Source organism: Triturus cristatus, chromosome 5_2, assembly GCF_964204655.1.
Source record: "Triturus cristatus chromosome 5_2, aTriCri1.1, whole genome shotgun sequence".
In the NCBI taxonomy this organism is placed as follows: domain Eukaryota; kingdom Metazoa; phylum Chordata; class Amphibia; order Caudata; family Salamandridae; genus Triturus; species Triturus cristatus.
The window spans coordinates 128882168-128898274 of record NC_140588.1 but is presented as its reverse complement, the minus strand read 5'-3'; positions in this window follow the sequence as shown (position 1 = coordinate 128898274).

Sequence of the window (16107 nt, the reverse complement as noted above, 5' to 3'; positions counted from 1 at the left end):
GTCCAGGAGAAGCTGTACAGGCAAGGGGTAAATAGCATTGAACAACAAGGCAAGTGGCCCTTATAAAGTGCAGAGTCAGTCCATGAGAAGCTGCACGGGGAATGTGTGTGACTGTACCCTGCCATGGTCAGCAACATAGGGGAGGGTAACAATGGGCAGTACAGGTACCGCTGTGGGAGAGACAGGTGTATGAGGGTGACTACCACTCAGACTTGGCTGTCAGTCGGACTGGAAGCTGGCTGTGTGTCGGGACAGTTGGAGGACTTGACCTGGGAGAGAGAGACCCAGCTGAGGTAGAGGCATCAGTGGCTTGGGAAGCCGGAGGGCTGCTTGGACTGGGTGGTGTGGTGGCACATGGAGGTGGAGTCTTGCTTCCGTGAGACACAGTGTGGGCGGGAGATTGTGGAGGTGTGCCTTTCCACTTTTTGGGGATTCTAAATGACTTCACTGTCTTGGGAGTAGTGATAAGTGGGTTGGGCACAACAGGCACACTCTCCACCAAAGCTGCATCAGGTGCAGCCGGTGGCCGTCCCTTTGGGGACATGCTGGATCCAGCGGTACGCTTGGCCTGGCCTTGCCTTTGCCCCTCCATCCCCAGTTTACCAGGTGTACCCCCTACAGTGCCCTTCTTTCCCTGCTTCACAGGGCTCTGGATGGGAGTTGAGGTTGTGGATGAATCTGCCTTGTAGCACTTTTTATGTGTACTCTTAGCAGGCACCAGCTTCTCAGTGGGCACGGCAACTGTCTGCTTGTCTTTGCTAGACGCTTTTGGGACAGGAGAGTCCTTGGCTGGGGATGCCCCTGAGGCATGTGATCCAGAGGTCTGTTTCTTGGCTTTGTGGCCCTTGGTGTCGCCTGATGGGCTTTTGTCTTTGCGCTCTGGGGTGGCTTTAGATTTCTGTGGGAATGGTGTCTGCGCCCTGGACCACTTGGACTTCTGCTGCTGTGTGCTGCGTGTGCTGTATCTTGACCTAGAGGTCTGTTGTGCGTGGTCACTATCGTCAGATGTGGCCACTGGTACGGGGGTGGACAAAGGGACAAGATATGGACCCGGAGATTGTGCAAGCTGAAGGGCAGTCGTCACTGCGGAGGACATAGACTGGACAGTCCGGTGTAGCCCACCCACATCTGAATGTATGCCCTCCATGAAAGCAACCGCCAGTGCCAGCTTTTTGTCGTGGTCTATGAAAGTATTGAGGAGAGCTGTCTGGCCCATACACAGCTGGCGCAAAAGGTCCACAAACTCAACACTGGTGGCAGCAGGGGGGACAGGGGCAGCAGTGCCTGGGGTGTAGGACACTCTTCCCTTCCTACTGTTGCGAACACAGGCAGCACTAGTGGAAGTAGCTAGGAGGGTGGGCACTGTACACTGTGTGGTGGAAGAGGAGACTGAGTCCCCGTTCCCGGTGCCTGCCAACATGGATGCGTCATCGCTGGCATCCAATGACGTTGACCTTTGAGTCTCTGGCTGTGATTCCTCCAGCAGACTCCTGTCCCCCTCCGAGGTGCTGGTTACATCTGTGTCACTGTGCACGTGTGCAGCTGTTGTGCTTGATGCCTCAACACTGGTGTCCGGACCCTGTCCTTCTGTGCCCACGGGAGATGCTGCATGAGAGAGAGAGATGTAGGGTCAGTACATTGGCATCAACAGAACAAACATATGGAAGCAATGCATCACTGAAGATGAAGAAATCTACATGTTGCACACCACCCTGTGCAATAACATTGTGCAACCTCAATGTTTAACTCGAACAGTGCGTGTAAACAAGAAAACCAGGCATAAGGGAGCCATATGATGACCACACAGCACAATATCCTGCCGATGACTCTGTTCAACCAGACACACAAATAGCTCTGAGCACACCTAGGGCCCTGATGGGGGCAAGGATGAACTCCACAACATGTTGCCACTGTCATATCTGGATGGAGCAGAAGGGGAGAACACAGACAGAGACTCCAAAATAACAGTCCACAATGGCCATGAGCTCCTGCCATCCGCCATGTTGTACTTTCGGGCACAACTACTGTAGCACGTTGGCGTCAGATGTCTAAGCCTTACAAATCTGAAGTCAGGCAATACATGCATTGATGAAAGCACACTCAGATTAGGCACACTGCCGTTCCCTTCCATGGGATTTCCCAGGCTACCCCAATGCAGATGATACCTGAAGCCCACGACTCAGAATGCAATGTCAATGCCCAGTACCCAAATTACATTGGGAAGTACAGGTAGGGCAAATGCATGACAGCTGCACCCAGCACAGAGGTCACTTACAAGCCACTGCATCACACTACCAACATCACATAGCCCAGCGCTGGCCCAGGCTGTGTACACATGCAGCCACTCACAGCCAAAGTCACCCTTCCTACAATGCTCACCACTAGCTTGCTGCTGGTGCTCCTTCAAACGTGCATCCAACTCAGGCTGTGTCACTGCCAAACGCGGGCCATTAGTGGTGTCAAGCTGCGCCACACCAACCTGCCAGTACAAGGGAGCAGCCCCAGTGTCATATCGGCCACATTTTTGCTCAGTCGACAGATGTCATCCCACCTCTTGTGGCAATGGGTGCTCGTCGGTTTGAGATACCCAGAGCCCGCACCTTGCGTACAATGGCCCTCCACATGGCATTACGCTGGTGGACTTTGAGTTGCAGGCATGGTAGAGAAGAGGGGGAAAACATCAGTGACACAGTGTTATGTACCAATATCTCTCAGTGTAGTAGCATGATACTGACTCATCCCAAATCCACAGATATGTCTAATAGAGACAAGAATGCATCTCACATGGTACAGCAGCATGGGAGAACCACACGTAAATGCATGCAGGTGTGAGGGTGGACACAGTATCTGCCCATCTCATACACTTGCAGGATGCCAGCACATAAAGCCATGTGTAGTCTGCCCACATCTACTGTCCATTTTTTTGGTAGAGCAAGACATACATCACATATCAACATATGTTTGGGGGTAGACTCACTGTGTCCAGCACTGCGCAGCCCTCAATATTCTTGCCTTGTGAATGGCTCACTGTGTTATGGAGGCCACATTGAGGGACATGATCTCACAAACCCACATCCTTCTCGCAAGGCCTGTTGTGTGCAATCTAAAGGGCTGAGATGGCTCATTGATGGAGAGTAATGAAAAAAGACACATTGAACACTCTGAACATTCAGTGATGTGTCCTTGTCAGATTGGGCGGTGACTGTGTAGGCCAGGTGGGCTCACACTGAGAAGGACAACAGGGACCCACACAGCCATTAACACAAGCAATCACTATCCTAACTCCTGCATTACCAACTTGCTGCATCACTGTATGGCTGACAAGACAATACATGTCCCTCAAATCTTGATGTGCAGGCAGGGAAACATGTGAAATAGGCCACACAACCCTTCCCCCTGGAGAAGGCATGCTAGGCAGTGCATGACAAAACCCCATACTCTCAGGCACATACTTCAGCAGCTCAACTTCATGGGTGCCCCCTGCACTCTCACTCACACTGTTGAAGACTGACCACAACATTTGGGGCACCATAAAGCCTTGGATACTGTGTGAGCACCTTGTACACCAGGACCTCAAGCTCCTTGTTGGTGAAGGGACTGGCCCAGATCTTCTCAGTCCTTGCCATCACTGTGGCCAGATGATAGCAGCAGCAGCAGGTGGTGTTGAGGGGTGGCAGGCAACAGTCCCTGGAGACAGCAGCAGCAGGCGGTTTTGAGGGGTGGCAGGCAGCAGTCCCTGGAGACAGCAGCAGCAGTAGGTGGTGTTGAGGGGTGGCAGGCAGCAGTCCCTGGAGATAGCAGCAGCAGCAGGTGAGGGTTCTCAGGCAGCAGTCTCTGGAAGCTTTGGAAAGGTGAGGCTCTCTCCCAAACATATATAGCCCCCTGGGGCAGTTTCAGTGGTTCCAAGCTGCTGCAATTCGTGTTCCAGGTCAGCCTTTATCAAATGCATCCGGAGCACACCTACCGCGATTTTCAAAATTTCATCAGGCTAGCGCGATAGTGGTTCCCATTGGCTGTAAGGGCATGGTCCATGGCGGTGACACACCGCAGGGGCCAGGCGGGCGCTACCGCGGTGGTGCATCTTTCCATTGCATCCAATCACTGGCCCCGCGGTGGCGGCGCACGCCTACCACGATTTTCAAAATTGCATAAGGCTACCGCGAAAGCAGTTTCCATTGGCTGTAAGGGCATGGTCCATGGCGGTGACACACCGCAGGGGCCAGGCGGGCGCTACAGCGGTGGTGCATCTTTCAATTGCATCCAATAACCAGCCCGTGGTGGCAGAGCACACCTACGACGATTTTCAAAATTGCATTAGGCTACCACGATTGCTGTTCCCATTGGCTGTAAGGGCATGGTCCATGCAGTGACCCACCACAGGGACCAGGAGGTAGCTTCCACGATTTGGGTGCCATACATTGGTGCCTATGACTGTGATTTGGGTGGTGGAGCATGCCAACTGCCATTTGGCAATACATTTATATAAATCACTACCGCAATTGTGTCTTGGGCATTGGCGGTGACACACCGCTGGTGCCAGGCGGTAGCTACCGCGATTTGGGTACCATACATTGGTGCCTATGACTGGGATTTGGGTGGTGGAGCATGCCAACCGCCATTTGGCAATACACATATATCTATCACTACCGCGAATGTGTCTTGGGCATTGGCGGTGACACACCGCTGGTGCCAGGCGGTAGCTACTATTATTTGGGTGCCATACATTGGTGCCTATGAATGGGATTTGGGTGGCGGAGCATGCCAACCACCGTTTGGCAATACATATATATATCTATCACTACCGCGATTGTGTCTTGGGCAATGGCGGTGACACACCGCTGCTGCCAGGCAGGAGCTACCGTGATTTGGGTGCCATACATTGGTGCCTACGACCGGGATTTGGGTGTCAGAGCATGCCAACCGCCGTTTGGCAATACATATATATCTATCATTACCACGATTGTGTCTTGGGCATTGGCGATGACACACCGCTGGTGCCAGGCGGTAGCTACCGCGATTTCAGTGCCATACATTGACGTGAGTGACCGGGACTTGGGTGGCGGAGCACTTTGACAGCATCTATGGACACATCATGCTGTGTCAATGGCCAATGGTCAGTCATCAACAGTGCACAGTGGCCACATGATTAATGGCACATCAGTGTGCACACAATATGTAACATTGAACACACTGCTGACTACACATGCTATGTTTGTGTATGTGATCTTGTACATTGGCATGTACTCCCTTACATGTCACTTGTGATATTTATGGGCATGTACACAGAAAAGTGTTGTTATGGACTCTCCAATGTGTACACATGTCAATGTGTGAAAGTGCAGTGAAAATCACAGCAATGTCTGTCTTAATGAAGAATGTGCAGACTTGACTGTGTTCTTTTCTTGGATCATGCACACACTTGTCGTTTATTCTCAGCCTGTGGTCATTGTGTTGTTGATGTGTGCCATGTTCAACTTACGCCTGAAGGTGTGTCAGGTACAGCAGCTAGGTATGAGAAATTAGTGTTGCAGTTTTACACATATGCTGTATGAAATACTCTCAGGCCTGCTCATGCTAGATGTGGCCATATCCCTATGTGCATTCTCATAGTCAGATGTTGTTTCGGAGGAACTTGCTGTGTGAAAGGGGACAAGTGTACGACTAGTGTAGCTGAAGGTGTCACTACATGTAAGCTGCTCTGTAACTCAATTGTGATGACAGTCATTTCTGGTGTTGTGTCAGTCAAAACGTAAGATGTTGTACACATCTAATGGTGTATTGCATTGACATGTGTCCACCTTCATCTCAACTAGGAGGAGACCAAATCTGCATTGTCCCTTCACAGTGCTGGCAGACATGTCAAATGAGGAGATCATCCAGAAATTCTGTCTGGATAGAGCCACCCTACAAAACCTATGTGCTAGGGTGAAGCCCCACCTGCAGCCTCGCAGGACATATCCAACAGCTTTCACTCCAATGTCTAAGGAGATGGCGGCCCTGCATTTTTTTGCCACTGGATCATTCCAGCACACGGTGTCCAGCACAGGTGGAATGTCGCAACCCATGTTCAGCATGGTGCTGTGTGATGTCCAGTCCGCTATGATGATCTGCAATGACAGATATATCCACTTCCCCAGGGGGCCTGAATTGGCGGCTGTGAAGGGAGATTTGTATGCCCTTGGACACATCCCCCATGCTGTTGGTGCCATTGATTGCACCCATGTTGGGCTTGTTCCACCACAGGCACATGAGCACATGTGCAAGTGGTGTGCCGGGCAGATATGATCATCTCACACTTGTGTGCCAAATTTCCAGGTTCAGCCCCATGACTCATACATCATGAGCGTGCATGGATTGTGGGTGAGTATGCATAGTCAAATAGCGTGCTGTGTGTGTGACATGCTGTCCTCTGCCATAGTAACATTACAATGTTTATCTGTGTTTCTCACACCTAGTTGACTGCATATCTCAACCGTCCTTGGTTGCTTAGCCCACTGCGGAATCCCAGGACACCAGCTGATGTCCGCACATGGGCATCGGAGGACACACCGTGTGGTGGAGCGTATTTTTGGTCTCCTGAAGTCACGATTTCGCTGCCTGGAAAAGATCGGAGGTGCACTGATGTACTCGCCCTGGAAAGTGTTCCTGGATGATGATGCGCAGCCAAGACCCCCGCCTGCAAAGCAACCTGTGTCCAGTGATGAGGACAGTGGAGAGGAGGAATGTGTTGACTTGCATCAACAGCTCATCAACCCCTACTTCACTTGAAGGTGAGTGACATAGTACAACGGACCCATTGTCTGATGATGTTGCTGTTGTTGTGAAGTTATATGTCAGCTTTGTGACTGCAGCTGGTTGTTCAATCAGTGGTGGCTGATAATGTTTCTGGGACAGGGTAGTTTTGAACATCTACAGGATGTGTATGTTGGCACTTGTTGCTCATTGTGATGTGTGCATGTTGGATTAGCTTGATGGTAAGTGTTGTGTGATGTCTGTGATGCCACACCCAGACTAGTGAATGTTGTTCTGTTGTGTTTTTCCTAGGTCCCTTCAGCCTCTCCTTGCCTACATACATTCCATACTCCTGGTACATTGTAATCATGGTGAAGACTGCACATCCTGGAATAAAGACGGATCAAAACAACTACATGTGTGTAAGTAGTATTTATTTACAATGGTGACATGTGAGGGGGTGAACATTTCCATTGAGGTGATTAGTGAAGCAGTGAGTTGACAGTTATGGTACATGAGAGAATCGAGTAGTCACCACATTGATGTGTTGACCCAGTCCAACAGACAGATGCCATTCACAAGGCAGTGTGGGAAAGGACAGTCCAAAAAGCCAATGCAGTAGAGAAGAGGGTTGCCATCATGGCTGGCTCCGTGTCTGACATTTGGCAGGTGCTTTGCCACGGGATACTCCCAGGGATTTCTTGGGACGGCCCCTTCGTCGCTTGGCAGGGGGGGCTTCTGCTGTAGGGCAAGTGTGGTCTGAGGACTCACTCCTCTGTGTGGCCGCAGGGGAGGATGTTGAACTGCCATCCTGCGGCCCAGCAGGGGGAGGTGGAGGTGTTCTTTGTGGCGCAGGCCTGTCCCTCAGTCCCGCCACAAGCTGGCCCAAGTGGTCCAGAATTTGTCCCATGTGGATGTCCATGGACCTCATCAGCAGGAAGAATCTTCTTCTGACCGGCCCATTCGTCCCTGGGCCCGTTCATATGCCCCAAGGACTCTGTTTATGTTGTCCAGGGCTTTGGTCCCAGGCTCTGGTTGTGTGTGAGTTTCCCTGCCCCTCCCACCTGCCCTGCTGCCACAGACCTGTTGCCTCACCACTGTAGGCACCCGCATCCTCTCCCTGCCCTCCTCAGTTGGTGGTGTGGGGTGGTCATCCTCTGTGACATGGGGAGTGTTGCAGGCAGCACTGGTGGTGGTGGAGGATGCACAGGCCGTAACAGCAGGGGTCTGTGTAGATGTTGGTGTTGCTGCAGATATGGTGGGGGGATGATGGGGTCCTGGGACCGGTTGCGCCCTTGCACACCAGATGGGCTGGCTCAGAGCACCTCGTCCTCTAAATCCCAGGAGTCAACATCCGAGAGTCCAATTTCCGGGGAGGGGGGGAGACTGGCTCTGCAGGTTGCTTGTGTTGTCCTCTGCAGTCAGTACTTGGCCACATGTGGGACAGATGGAAAATGGACATTGTAGTGCACCCCGCAAGCTTTGTGTTAGCTGTGTATTATTCACTGTTTTTACACCACACAGTTGACTAATCATCACATTGTTTGTATGTGCACTACTGTGCCTCCTCACATGATGTTGAGGTACGTGCATTACTTGTCCATGGTGTGAGGTGTCAAAACATTCCATGCGCGACGTGCATGTTTTGTGATTACAGGGACATGTCACCATCTAGGGACTAGCGTAACAAAGATTTTCTGTGACGTCTCTTTGTTGATTACTCTGCCCTGGCAGACATTACATCTGAGCATGAACTGGCCATTCTTATCTCATGCATACCTTTGTCATGTGCAAATCTGAATTTGTGCCACCAACCATGCTTCTTTGTTTTCATATGGTCCTTGCTGCTCTGCCCACATGGCACTTACACATGGCATTCAGTGTTGTGCATGATTGTGCACAGAATTTCTTCTACATGTGAATTGGTGTGTCACACTTTGGTTGCTGTGACAGTTACATTTGCTTAGCTGTCTGCACACTGTGAGTGGCAGTAGGATCTGTGTGTTTTTTTGTGTGATGAGAGGGCTGGTGTTATCATATGGCAGCATGCTTTTTGAGAGGAATGTCTGGGTGCATGTACTGGCTACTTACCTGTTCTGTTTTCACATTTGGGTTGGATTTGTGACACATCTCTGTGTGTGTGTGGTTGAGGCTGCCATCCTGACTCAGGGGTGGGACAAGAGGGCATAATATGGCTACCTACCTGTTAGTTTGAAGTGTAAAATGCAATGGCTGCCATATGCATCTGGGTGGGAAGGATTGCTCCATCTTGATGGGCTGGGGAACAAGGGGACATGGTGGGAGTAGTAGTGCAGTCTTCCCACCCACATACACCCCTCCCTGTGAAGATGACTACCTACCTGTTAGTTTGTTTGTAGTTATACAATGGCTTCCAAATGCTTCTGGGGAAGGGCTCTATGCTGCTCAGGTGTGTGTCTGGGGGCCTGGTGGGAGTTGTAGTGCAGTCTTCCCACCCACATACACCCCTCCCTGTTAAGATGGCTACCTACCTGTTAGATTGATATGAGCAATGCAATCACTGCCACATGCCTCGGGGGAGTGTTCCCTCTTGCTCAGGTGTGTGACAGGGTGCTTTAGTTGTAGTTGTAGTGCAGGCCTCCCTCTCCCACACAGCCCTCACTGGGAAGATGTCTACCTACCTGTTAGTTTGAAGTGTACAATGCAATGGCTGACACATGCATCTGGGAGGGAAGGAGTGCTCCATTTTGATGAGCTGGGGAACAAGGTTACCTGGTGGTAGTATTACTGCAGTCTTTCCAACCCCAGACCCCCCTCCCTGTTAAGATGGCTACCTACCTGTTAGTTTGATGTGAGCAATGCAATCTCTGCCACATGCCTGGGGGCGAGTGCTCCATTCCTGCTCAGGTGTGGGACACGTTGCCTGGTCGGAGTTGTGGTGTAGGACTCCTACCCTCAAACAGCGCTCCCTGGGAAGATGCCTACCTACCTGTTAGTTGTAAGTGTGCAGTGCAATGGCTGACACATGCATCTGGGTGGAAGGGAGTGCTCCATCTTGATGATCTGGGGAACAAGGGGGCATAGTGAGAGTAGTAGTGCAGTCTTCCCACCCACATACAGCCCTCCCTGTGAAGATGGCTACCTACCTGTTAGTTTGTTTGGAGTTATACAATGGCTTCCAAATGCTTCGGGGGGAGTGCTCCATCCAGCTCAGGTGTGTGCCTGGGGGCCTGTTGGGAGTTGTAGTGCAGTATTCCCACCCACATACACCCCTCCCTATGAAGATGGTTACCTACCTGTTAGTTTGTTTGCAGTTATACAATGGCTTCCAAATGCTTAGGGGGGAATGCTCCATCCTGCTCAGGTGTGTGCTTGGGGGCCTGGTGGGAGTTGTAGTGCAGTCTTCTCACCCACATACACCCCTCCCTGTTAAGATGGCGACCTACCTGTTAGTTTGATGAGAGCAGTGCAATGTCTGCCACATTCTTCTGGGTGGGGGAGTGCTTAATCCTGCTGAGCTTTGGGACAAGGGTGCCTGGTGGGAATTGTGGTGCAGCCCCCACCCCAAACCCCCTTCCTGTTAAGATGGCTACCTACCTGTAAGTTTGGTTGTTGTAATACAATGGCTGACACATGCTTATGGGTGAGGGTGAGTGCTCCATTCTGCTCAGGTGTGGAACAGGGGGGCTGGTGTGAGTTGTTGTGCAGGCCTCCCACCCCCAAACAGCCCTCCCAAGGAAGATGGCTACCTACCTGTAGGTTTGGCTGGTGAGATACAATGGCTGCCAAATGCTTCTGGGTGGGGGAGTGCTGCATCCTGCTCGGGTGGGACAGGGGGCCTGGTGGGAGCTCTTGTGCAGGCCTCCCACCCCACACAGACCTCCCCGGGAAGATGGCTACCTGCCTGTAATTTTGTCTGTAGTGATACAATGGCTTTCAACTGCTTCTGGGGGGAGTGCTCCATCCTGCTCCGGTGTGTGACAGGGCGCCTGGTGGGTGTTGTTGTGAAGGCCTCCCACCCCAAAACAGCCCTCCCAGGGAAGATGGCTACCTACCTGTTAGGTGGGTGAACCATACAATGGCTGCCAACTGCTTCTGGGTTGGTGTGGAGGGCTCCATCCTGCTCAGGGGTAGGACAGGGGTCATGGTGGGAGTTGTAGTGATGGTTGCCTGGACACATGCAACTCTGTAAATGTTGGCCACCTTTGTGGTAATTCAGATGGAGTGAATGTTACATCTGTGGGACATGTGTTGGGTATTGTGGTGCATATGGATATACTTGGGCCTCTGAGATGTGGCTTTGTAGTTGTGCTGGACAGTACATAGCTGTGTAATGGTCTACATTTGTTTGTACTTACCAGCCTGCACTCCCCCAGCTATTCCTGTGAGACTCTCTGGATGCAGTATGGCAAGCACCTTCTCCTCCCATGCAGTGAATGTTTTGGGTGCAATGGGAGGGCCACCGCCAGTCCTCTGAGCCAGCTCAAGGATCTTGCTCCTTTTCTCTTTCACAACCCTCTTCAAGTCATGCCACCGCTTCATGATTTCCTTTTTTCTTCGCGGGGGGGGGGGGTCCCTACTGCATTGACCTTATCGACTAACCTTGCACACATTTGTGCTCCTGTGGCTAATGGTCTCTGTTGGACCAGGATACCAAACACTTGTGGTTCTACTCTGATTATCTCATCTACCATGACTGTTAACTCACTCTCTGTGAATTTGGGCAGTTTCTGTGTTGCCATGGTGTGTGGTGTGTAAAGGGGTTATGGGTGCAGGTGTTTAAGTGGTGGGGGTGGTGGTGATGTGTATGGTGCGTGATGTACAGGGGAGTTAGAGGTGCAGGTGTGGAAGTGGTGGTGGTGATGTGTGTGGTGTGAGTAGTGATGGTGTGTTGATTTGCTTCTCCTTTGTGCTCTGGTGTTGGGCCCTTAAGTTGTGGAGTATTGCAAAGGATTCTGGTCAGGGAAGGGGCTGGTTTTATACTCAGCTATGTGGGTGTGTCCAAATGGGGTATTGCTGTCAGGTGTGTAGTGCACGTTGTCCTGGGATTTGTATTTTGTGTTTTTCCTTGGTCCCTTCAGCCTCTCCTTGCCTACATACATTCCATACTCCTGGTACATTGTAATCATGGTGAAGACTGCACATCCTGGAATAAAGACGGATCAAAAACAACTACATGTGTGTAAGTAGTATTTATTTACAATGGTGACATGTGAGGGGGTGAACATTTCAATTGAGGTGATTAGTGAAGCAGTGAGTTGACAGTTATGGTACATGAGAGAATCGCGTAGTCACCACATTGATGTGTTGACCCAGTCCAACAGACAGATGCCATTCACAAGGCAGTGTGGGGAAGGACAGTCCAAAAAGTCAATGCAGTAGAGAAGAGGGTTGCCATCATGGCTGGCTCCGTGTCTGACATTTGGCAGGTGCTTTGCCACGGGATACTCCCAGGGATTTCTTGGGACGGCCCCTTCGTCGCTTGGCAGGGGGATCTTCTGCTGTAGGGCAAGTGTGGTCTGAGGACTCCCTCCTCTGTGTGGCCGCAGGGGAGGATGTTGAACTGCCATCCTGCGGCCCAGCAGGGGGAGGTGGAGGTGTTCTTTGTGGCGCAGGCCTGTCCCTCAGTCCCGCCACAAGCTGGCCCAAGAGGTCCAGAATTTGTCCCATGTGGATGTCCATGGACCTCATCAGCAGGAAGAATCTTCTTCTGACCGGCCCATTCGTCCCTGGGCCCGTTCATATGCCCCAAGGACTCTGTTTATGTTGTCCAGGGCTTTGGTCCCAGGCTCTGGTTGTGTGTGAGTTTCCCTGCTCCTCCCACCTGCCCTGCTGCCACAGACCTGTTGCCTCACCACTGTAGGCACCCGCATCCTCTCCCTGCCCTCTTCAGTTGGTGGTGTGGGGTGGTCATTCTCTGTGACATGGGGAGTGTTGCAGGCAGCACTGGTGGTGGTGGAGGATGCACAGGCCGTAACAGCAGGGGTCTGTGTAGATGTTGGTGTTGCTGCAGATATGGTGGGGGGATGATGGGGTCCTGGGACCGGTTGCGCCCTGGCACACCAGATGGGCTGGCTCAGAGCACCTCGTCCTCTGAATCCCAGGAGTCAACATCCGAGAGTCCAATTTCCGGGGAGGGGGGAGACAGGTTCTGCAGGTTGCTGGTGTTGTCCTCTGCAGTCAGTACTTGGCCACATGTGGGACAGATGGAAAATGGACATTGTAGTGCACCCCGCAAGCTTTGTGTTAGCTGTGTATTATTCACTGTTTTTACACCACACAGTTGACTAATCATCACATTGTTTGTATGTGCACTACTGTGCCTCCTCACATGATGTTGAGGTACATGCATTACTTGTCCATGGTGTGATGTGTCAAAACATTCCATGTGCGACGTGCATGTTTTGTGATTACAGGGACATGTCACCATCTAGGGACTAGCGTAACAAAGATTTTCTGTGACGTCTCTTTGTTGATTACTCTGCCCTGGCAGACATTACATCTGAGCATGAACTGGCCATTCTTATCTCATGCATACCTTTGTCATGTGCAAATCTGAATTTGTGCCACCAACCATGCTTCTTTGTTTTCATATGGTCCTTGCTGCTCTGCCCACATGGCACTTACACATGGCATTCAGTGCTGTGCATGATTGTGCACAGACTTTCTTCTACATGTGAATTGGTGTGTCACACTTTGGTTGCTGTGACAGTTACATTTGCTTAGCTGTCTGCACACTGTGAGTGGCAGTAGGATCTGTGTGTTTTTTCGTGTGATGAGAGGGCTGGTGTTATCATATGGCAGCATGCTTTTTGAGAGGAATGTCTGGGTGCATGTACTGGCTACTTACCTGTTCTGTTTTCACATTTGGGTTGGACTTGTGACACATCTCTGTGTGTGTGTGGTGGAGGCTGCCATCCTGACTCAGGGGTGGGACAAGAAGGCATAATATGGCTACCTACCTGTTAGTTTGAAGTGTAAATTGCAATGGCTGCCATATGCATCTGGGTGGGAAGGATTGCTCCATTTTGATGGGCTGGGGAACAAGGGGGCATGGTGGGAGTAGTAGTGCACTCTTCCCACCCACATACACCCCTCCCTGTGAAGATGACTACCTACCTGTTAGTTTGTTTGCAGTTATACAATGACTTCCAAATGCTTCTGGGGGGAGGGCTCTATGCTGCTCAGGTGTGTGTCTGGGGGCCTGGTGGGAGTTGTAGTGCAGTCTTCCCACCCACATACACCCCTCCCTGTTAAGATGGCTACCTACCTGTTAGATTGATATGAGCAATGCAATCACTGCCACATGCCTCAGGGGAGTGTTCCCTCTTGCTCAGGTGTGTGACAGGGTGCTTTTGTTGTAGTTGTAGTGCAGGCCTCCCTCTCCCACACAGCCCTCACTGGGAAGATGTCTACCTACCTGTTAGTTTGAAGTGTACAATGTAATGGCTGACACATGCATCTGGGAGGGAAGTAGTGCTCCATCTTGATGAGCTGGGGAACAAGGTTACCTGGTGGTAGTATTACTGCAGTTTTTCCAACCCCAGACCCCCCTCCCTGTTAAGATGGCTACCTACCTGTTAGTTTGATGTGAGCAATGCAATCTCTGCCACATGCCTGGGGGTGAGTGCTCCATTCCTGCTCAGGTGTGGGACATGTTGCCTGGTCGGAGTTGTGGTGCAGGACTCCTACCCTCAAACAGCGCTCCCTGGGAAGATGCCTACCTACCTGTTAGTTGTAAGTGTGCAGTGCAATGGCTGACACATGCATCTGGGTGGGAGGGAGTGCTCCATCTTGATGAGCTGGGGAACAAGGGGGCATAGTGAGAGTAGTAGTGCAGTCTTCCCACCCACATACAGCCCTCCCTGTGAAGATGGCTACCTACCTGTTAGTTTGTTTGCAGTTATACAATGGCTTCCAAATGCTTCGGGGGGAGTGCTCCATCCAGCTCAGGTGTGTGCCTGGGGGCCTGTTGGGAGTTGTAGTGCAGTCTTCCCACCCACATACACCCCTCCCTATGAAGATGGTTACCTACCTGTTAGTTTGTTTGCAGTTATACAATGGCTTCCAAATGCTTAGGGGGGAATGCTCCATCCTGCTCAGGTGTGTGCTTGGGGGCCTGGTGGGAGTTGAAGTGCAGTCTTCTCACCCACATACACCCCTCCCTGTTAAGATGGCGACCTACCTGTTAGTTTGATGAGAGCAGTGCAATGTCTGCCACGTTCTTCTGGGTGGGGGGAGTGCTTAATCCTGCTGAGCTTTGGGACAAGGGTGCCTGGTGGGAATTGTGGTGCAGCCCCCACCCCAAACCCCCTTCCTGTTAAGATGGCTACCTACCTGTAAGTTTGGTTGTTGTAATACAATGGCTGACACATGCTTATGGGTGAGGGTGAGTGCTCCATCCTGCTCAGGTGTGGAACAGGGGGGCTGCTGTGAGTTGTTTTGCAGGCCTCCCACCGCCAAACAGCCCTCCTAGGGAAGATGGCTACCTACCTGTAAGTTTGGTTGGTGAGGTACGATGTCTGACACATGCTTCTGAGTGGGGGTGAGTGCTCCATCCTGCTCAGGTGTGGAACAGGGGGGCTGGTGTGAGTTGTTGTGCAGGCCTCCCACCCCCAAACAGCCCTCCCAAGGAAGATGGCTACCTACCTGTAGGTTTGGCTGGTGAGATACAATGGCTGCCACATGCTTCTGGGTGGGGGAGTGCTGCATCCTGCTCAGGTGGGACGGGGGCCTGGTGGGAGCTCTTGTGTAGGCCTCCCACCCCCACACAGCCCTCCCTGGGAAGATGGCTACCTGCCTGTAATTTTGTCTGTAGTGATACAATGGCTTTCAACTGCTTCTGGGGGGAGTGCTCCATCCTGCTCAGGTGTGTGCTTGGGGGCCTGGTGGGAGTTGAAGTGCAGTCTTCTCACCCACATACACCCCTCCCTGTTAAGATGGCGACCTACCTTTTAGTTTGATGAGAGCAGTGCAATGTCTGCCACATTCTTCTGGGTGGGGGGAGTGCTTAATCCTGCTGAGCTTTGGGACAAGGGTGCCTGGTGGGAATTGTGGTGCAGCCCCCACCCCAAACCCCCTTCCTGTTAAGATGGCTACCTACCTGTAAGTTTGGTTGTTGTAATACAATGGCTGACACATGCTTATGGGTGAGGGTGAGTGCTCCATCCTGCTCAGGTGTGGAACAGGGGGGCTGCTGTGAGTTGTTTTGCAGGCCTCCCACCGCCAAACAGCCCTCCCAGGGAAGATGGCTACCTACCTGTAAGTTTGGTTGGTGAGGTACGATGTCTGACACATGCTTCTGAGTGGGGGTGAGTGCTCCATCCTGCTCAGGTGTGGAACAGGGGGGCTGGTGTGAGTTGTTGTGCAGGCCTCCCACCCCCAAACAGCCCTCCC